Raw genomic sequence first — 7,366 nt, forward strand, 5'->3', positions numbered from 1 at the left:
AATGCGTTTGGAAGGCAGAGCATAAACCCAGCCTGTCCTAGACAAAGGAATGTGTATTTATTTGTCTGACTGGCTTGATTACAAACAGAGGACCATGAAAGTACATTTATATACAAGGTAAACAAAGCCATCAAACTAACAAGCAGCAAAGGAGACAACTAAACAGGCACAGCTGGGAACAAAGTCTGCACCCCAGGATGCATTCCTGGCTCTTGAGGCAGAGACAATGGACTTTGGGTAATATAGGGGGAGCAAAATGACATTTTAGCTATCCATCACTTCCGGAAAAGTTGGATACCCTGGCCAGGAGAGCTAGAGATGCTGGTAACTTGGTGTAATTGAGAAAACTGCTTAGGCAAAGATTGTAACGTGCTAAAATTATGTTCTAAGCATGTTTTCTTATATTTGTAACCAGCCCTTCTCTTTTCTCTTGCTAAATCTCTGTTCTTTGTTAATAAATTTATTCTTATTTTATAGTAAAACTATCTCAGTTGTTATATTGAAGTAAAGTGTGAGTCGTCAGCTAAGCTAACAAGGTGGTGTGTGCTCTGTCTTTCTGGGGGTTACACTGGCAGAGTCTAGAGGAGTTTGCTGGCTAGGTGGACACACTGGAATGTCAGGGAGCTGACACATAATTTATCAGCAGCAAAGCTCTGACTTGCTGAGGCAGAGGGATAATACAGTGGCCTCCAGTTCTGGGTGCCCTGAACTTATAACTTTTAGCTTAGTGATTAGAACACTCACCTGGGATGTGGGAGACCTAGTTTCAATTCCCCACACTTCTTGATAAAGAGAAAAGATTTGAATGGTGACCTGCCACCCTTCAGGCGAGTGCTCTAAGTGCTGAACTATGGGATAGCCTGATTTTTTGGGGGGTGGTTAAACCTTTCCTGTTGAAGCTGTGCAATTTTGGCTAAATAATTAAATAGCCACTGGCAAAACCTAGATGCCTAGGGAATTTTCACCCTAAAAATGTAGGTGCCAAATGAGTTCAGGTGCCTACAGGATTAAGTAGTAGCTGATTGGGATTTTTGTGGATCACAGCCTAAAACTGGGATTTAGACACCTAGACCCCAGATTTAGACACCTAAGTACATTTGTGGATCTCAGCCTCTGTTTAATTGTGTACCATATATAGCTATGATAGGATGTCTACCGCACACAGGTGAGGAAAAGCTTAATGTGGGCCTGAGAGGTTAATTAAGATACCTGGTTGCATCTAGAGGGTGAAGCAGGTCTAATTAAAGATGAAGTCCAGTTGGGCAGGTGCTGATTATAAAAAGAAGCCTGGTGCAGTAAGGGGCTAGCAGGGAAAAGTTAAGGGATAAACCTGGGGAATAGGTAGCTTTGGGATTGTCTTCTGAGGTGAGCAGTTTGGTAGGAGGCCAGAAGAGAGACAAAGCAGCTAGTGGAGTGGAGCAAATGCTAGTGGTGAGACCTGATAAAAGCTCAGGCTGTAGGTTTCCAGGGAGAGAGCCCTGGGAGGTGTTAAATTGAGGAACAGAACAAAGGGAACATAAGTGTCATGAAAGGTCAAGCCTGAGAGGGGTAGAAATTTGGTTTAAGTTTGTACTTGTGCTTTGGAATTTGTTCTGAGATTCCAAGGGGGAGCCCTGGGCTGGAATTGCAACCAACTGTAAAGGGTGGGCCTGAGTTCCCTTGCCAGCCAATGGGGAGATGGTGAGAAGCTCCCTGACAGAAGGATAATTTAAAACCCTGAGAGAAGGGTGTAATGGCCAGAGGCCTGAGGATCAGAAGTAATAACACAGCTTTTGTGCTGGACTTTGTTACCCTAGAAGAAGTAGAACTAAAACATGACCTCAGCCAGAGGCCTGACTTGTGAGAAGAGGCAGACTACCAGAGGACCAAAGCAACGTCTGGCAGGGGGTAATAAAGATGAAAGAGCAGCTATGCTATGCCTGATGGTGAGTCACTTTCCCACACTTGTGTATAGCTTTTCAAGGAGAAACCTGAGCTGATTCTGATCTGGTATTGCCAACTTCAAGCATTCAAAAAGATGCAATTTTTAATGAGGAAAAGAAAAGCCCCCAATGTATATGTGCCTGATGGTGTCTGAGTCCTTAAGGAGCACACAGGTCACACTTTCAAGCTTTTCTTCACAACCATGAGGGCTAGAAATTTACTTTCATTTTTATAAATGAAAGCTGGAATTCTCCTGTAATCTTCTTGTTTCAGCAACAGGGATTTAAAGAAATAAACCCAAAATCATGACTGTCTCAATAAAATAGCAAGAGTTGGTGATAACTAGAGTAACTCTATTGATTTAACGTGGTTACCCCTGCTTCTCACGTGTGTAAGTGAGAACAGATTCAGGCCCCGCGTCTTTCCTTTTAAAAAGTGTACTGATGAGAGGAAACTGCTAGTGAATGTACTCAGAATGTCGTATCTGTTTGACATCAAACAACTTGAACAGAAATTGATGTCCAAGTTGTATCTGTTGATTTATACTAGAAACTACTTTTATGGAGTACTTAGAAAGGGGGTATTTCTACCTGCATAATATCCCAGCCTTGTAAATTAAAGAAACAAGAAAACAAGGCCAGTTTCACAAACTGGATTATCCATTTTTAAATATGCAAGCAGGTTTCCATTTCTTGTCTAGTACCATGTGACATATTACAGGCTCATGTGATAGGCTGAAGTTAATGGTACTAGGCATCAGGTCCTACCTGACGTATCTTTATGGAAAAACTTATGTATTGCACTGGAGCGAATTTTGGGCTCAGTTCTACAGGGTTGCTTGGCACCTGCAGTTCCCATTCAATTCTATGGGAGTTGAGGGGATTACATTCATTGTTGACTTAGACCCTTATTTTGTGACTCCCCTCCTACCGCCCCCCCAACCCACTGAGGGGACATGGATGCCCATCTTCTGTTAATTTAAATGGAAACTGGGCATCAAAATCCTTTTAAGTGATTTGGAAATCTCAGCTGCAAAGTAAGGGTCCAAGTCAACAAATTTAAGAGAACTTTCATTCTGCAAGACAGCAGGGGAGCAAACAAAACCAAACATCCTTCCTGGTGATGGGCTTGCTCGGAGTCATGTATAAGTATCTACATTCTCCTGTATTACTAGGCATCCTAGTACAGGAGATGAATTGGATTCACCTAGTACCTTGAATGACTGATTTGCTAAAATCATCATCAAGAACAGGCAAGTTCCACATTTAGGAGAAGCAATAACCATCTGCTGGAGTAATCTGATCCCAGGGATGAATGTAAGAATCAGATTTATTTTTCCTTGAAAGCTAGGGTTGGCAGAGATACTCCCCTACAGCCCTGAGAACACAATTCTTTCACTACAACCTCGGTAAGGTCTTTTCTCCCCATTCCTCTTTAATCACCTCCAGCACCTACTTTGGCCACTTCCCACCCCTCTTCTTATGGAAGAGTCTTTGACTGGCAGCTCTCTTGTGCTGCAGCAGCCTTCAGAAGGCATGCTGACTTTCCACTAAAGCCTCAATCTCTCCTCCAGCTCTGCTCCAGCCACTGCAGCTTCCCCATGTCTGGGCCAGGCTCCTCCTCCCCCACTTCTCCCTTGCCCCCGCTCTGCAGACCTCAGGCATGGCACAGGAAGTGCCACAGCAGGCAGAAGCTGATCCACTGTTGTCTGATGTCATAGCTAGAAGCTCCTGCTTGCCCAGCAGGTGCCCTTGCTGGCAAGAGGCTGCAAATGAAGCTTCCTACTGCCCAATGAACTGGTAAAGAAGCTTATTGGCACCCAGCCAGGGAAAGTAAGGGATGCTGCTTAGCACTGCTGCATCAAATAGCTTGAGACTTCCCTTCAGCACCAAGATTTGAGGGGAGATGGATATGGTGGGGGAGGGGTGGAAGAGAGGCATTGTTTTCTTCCATTGAATCCATTATTGCCGACTTTCATCACAAGTCTCGCGCGAGCTGCTGTTTTTTCTTAAAACCCCAGCTCCTGAAGCCATGTGATTGTTGAGAATCTTATTTTCTTTGAAAATAGGGTGACCAGCCGTCCCGATAAAATTGACACTGTCCCGGTATTTAATCCTTTGTCCCATGTCCCGAATTTGTCCTGATAGTCAGTAAAATTTAAAATTTGGTGGTGAAATAGGACAGCCCAGATTGACTCATTTGCTATTTGTTAAATCCTTACCCGATTGCGCTCTGTTATCTGCTAGGAGTTTTGGTTTTTCTGGTTGCTTTCCAGTGCAACACAATAGAGAGATGTAGTTTACATTTCAGTTCTGAACCACAGCATGTAGCATAGCACAAACTACAGTGGGTGCGTAATGACACATGTATGCATACAGAGACTAAGCCGTTCTTTTCAGCTGCTAGCTAACCATTTTCAGCTGAAAACCCTGAAATGGCAATGGCAAGGGAGGAGGAGCCAACTACCAAAACACAAAAAAAGACAGCACAGATACAGGACATTTACACCTGGGTTTGGAAATCCTACGAGTATGATTCAAGAGCCTTTTGTAAAGCATGCAGGAAGGAAGTTGGTATTTCCCATGGTGGTGAGTCTGATGTTAAGCATCATGCCGATTCAAAAAATCGTGAACAGAACACCAAGACTTCCAGGAGCAATACTTTGGTCTCGAATTTTTTCAGCAGGCTAAATTAATCCTTCAGTAACCAGGTTATCATTGCTGAGCTAACTCAAGTGTACCACACGGTAGTCCATCAACACTCCTATCGCTTGTATGACTGTGAATTTAAACTGGCACCTACTTTGTGCTTCACAATCATTGAATCTGAATACATCAGCTCTGGCCGGATTAAAGTGGAGGCATTGATCAAAATGTGCTGTCGCCGCTCTTGATAGAATTTTTAATAGACCTTAGCAAGCCCAACGGTCCCTATTTCTCAGTTGCCATAGACACTTCTAACAAGGGCAATGTGAAAACTTACCCCTTATCACTGAGATACTGGACACCTGAACATGGGGTCCAAGATAAATTGTTAAACTTCTATGAGCAAAGCGAAGAGATTGCAGAGGCAATAAGCAACACATTACTTGCAACACACAAACTAGACCTGAACAAAGTGTCTTTATACTGTGCTGATAATACAGACATGAATTACGGAGAGCAACAATCAGTGTACCATAATTTTAAAAAAACAAAATGAAAATATCTTGTCTACAAACTGCCCGGCCCATGTTGTGCACAATGCCGTGAAACATGCTAGCAATATCCTGCAAGTTGACATCAAGACTCTGGTGACTGATGTTAAATCATTTCAGCAGCTCTACTAAGAGAGTAGCAACACTGAAGGATATGTTTGACTTTGTGGATACGGAATATGCCATTTTACTGTGCCACGTTCCAACACACTGAGTCTAAACAGGCTTGTAAATATGTAACAGGCTGTTAAGAATTACTTTGTTTTTCTAGGCAGCGACAAATGTCCAAAATCTCTAAGGATGCTGTTTTCCGATATGGAAAATGGTGAAGGTGAAGGGCTTAGCAAAGTTGAGGTTCATCTGTTTTTCCTCCAGATATCCTGAAAATCTTCAACAACCCTGTACTGTGTTTGGAAAATGAGGGTAACAGCATGTGATGTGTACGCCATAACGAATAATCTGAGAATTAAACTTTAGCAACGGAAGAATGACACATTCTTTGGCTCCAAAGATGAAAATGCATTAACTGAGATGCTGCCTGTGTCTGCTGAATGTTTCCAGAAAGATTTAATGAAATTTTACGATGTTTTGATCCAATATCTGGAGATTTTTTATTTATTTATTTTTTTTTTTGACAACTGACTACTTGTTCAATACCCAGTGCTTGAACATCAAAGTTAATAGGGAATTTGAATACAGGGATCTGACTGCTGCCATGACAGCTGTAAACCTACAGAAAACGGTGGATCTTGATCAGGTCTATGATGAGTACTGTATCATCAAAGACATCAACTCCAAGTTGGAGCCTGGCAAATACTCAGTTGGGGCGCTCTGGTCTCAAGTGCTGAGAAATGGAGACGGTAGCACTGTATTCCTGAACGTGACAAAGCTGGAATCATACGTGCTCAGTATACTAGTAAGCAATGCATACACGGAGCGTGTATTTTCTATCACGAAAAATGCATGGACCAATGTCCAGAATCAAAGCAGCATAGATTTGGTGTGGTGTGAAACCCTTGTCAAAATGAATTTCTGGATGAGTTGCAAGGACTTCTACAGCTTTGTGATTGCCCAGAAGCAAGTCATGACTATGGCAAAGTCGTCAAAGAAGTATGAGACTGATGACTGGCACATCTGACAGGTATGCAAATTGTGAAGTTGATTTACTGACTGAATTAAAAAACCACACTCTTTACCCATGTTATTTCTTTAGTGCACAAACAAATCTGTATGTTTAAATATAAATTATAACTACCCAGCATCAATTATCATTTTAGCAGAGTTTTAATGTTTAATTATGCCTTAGTCTTAGTGAGTTATCAAATGAAAACAAGATAAGATCAAACTGTTTTTTTGATACAATGGGTTAATTATCAATTTACATCTACAGTGTATTGTGTTAGCAATGTTATATTGTAATTGAGGTTATGCAGATACCATTTCTATTAATACCAATTTGTTTACACATTTATGTATGATATGGTATATCACCCCATCTCTGCCCCAATGAGTCCTGATATTTTACTGTTGCGATCTGGTCACCCTATTCGTAAAATTTAAATTTGTAAAATTTCTAGTTATAATGCTTGCAAAGACAAGCTTGAAAAAAGGAATCTTAAAGGCTCAAAAAAAAAAAAAAAAAACCCTAGGCAAATAAAAAAGGAATTCAGGGTATTTTAAGCCAATCTCATGATTTCTGAGTGTGTGGGTTAGCAATAGTGTATACCTTAAAGGATACACTTTTAGTAGGTAGAGATATAGAACATAAAGAGGGGAATGAAAATTAACACAATAAGCAAACAAATCTTTCATGTGAATAGTGAGAATTCAACTTATCAATATCATCCATTAAAGTCATATATGTGCTTGTAACCATGGAAATATGGCATAACCAATAAGCTAAATCATATGAGCACCTAATCAGTTAAGCAATTCAAAATTAGCATGCTTGATTGTTCAAGTGGAGCCATTGAAGAGATATTGGTTTAAGTAAAACATACCTTTGCCCTTACTGCTTACATGCTGGTACTGCTGAAACAAAGAACACTTTTAGCCTGGTCATCAATTTACAACCTTACAATTTTTCCAATGCTGTTTTGGGGAGCCAGCCATGTTGTATGACATTATCTTTAGAAGATGTTGAGTAGAACTCAACATAGCTGGATAACCAGATGAAGTGCAGATAGTTTTTGAGAATAGAGTCTTCCCTTCCCCCCCTCCCAGGAGAAGCAGTAGTTTTATATCAGT

At 41.2% G+C, this 7,366-nt stretch overlaps 1 long non-coding RNA gene across 1 annotated transcript; it reads left to right on the forward strand.

Moving 5' to 3' along the window:
* Positions 1 to 1,322: 1,322 nt before the first annotated feature.
* On the forward strand, positions 1,323 to 5,675 carry LOC137164188 (uncharacterized). Its single transcript, XR_010922965.1, has 3 exons — positions 1,323 to 1,365; positions 1,797 to 1,925; positions 5,495 to 5,675. It is a non-coding gene; the product is annotated as an uncharacterized lncRNA (long non-coding RNA).
* Positions 5,676 to 7,366: the final 1,691 nt, after the last annotated feature.

The sequence above is a fragment of the Emydura macquarii genome, unplaced genomic scaffold, assembly GCF_026122565.2.
Source record: "Emydura macquarii macquarii isolate MOO-44397 ecotype Brisbane River unplaced genomic scaffold, CSIRO-AGI_Emac_v2 contig_2676, whole genome shotgun sequence".
Lineage (NCBI taxonomy): Eukaryota > Metazoa > Chordata > Testudines > Chelidae > Emydura > Emydura macquarii.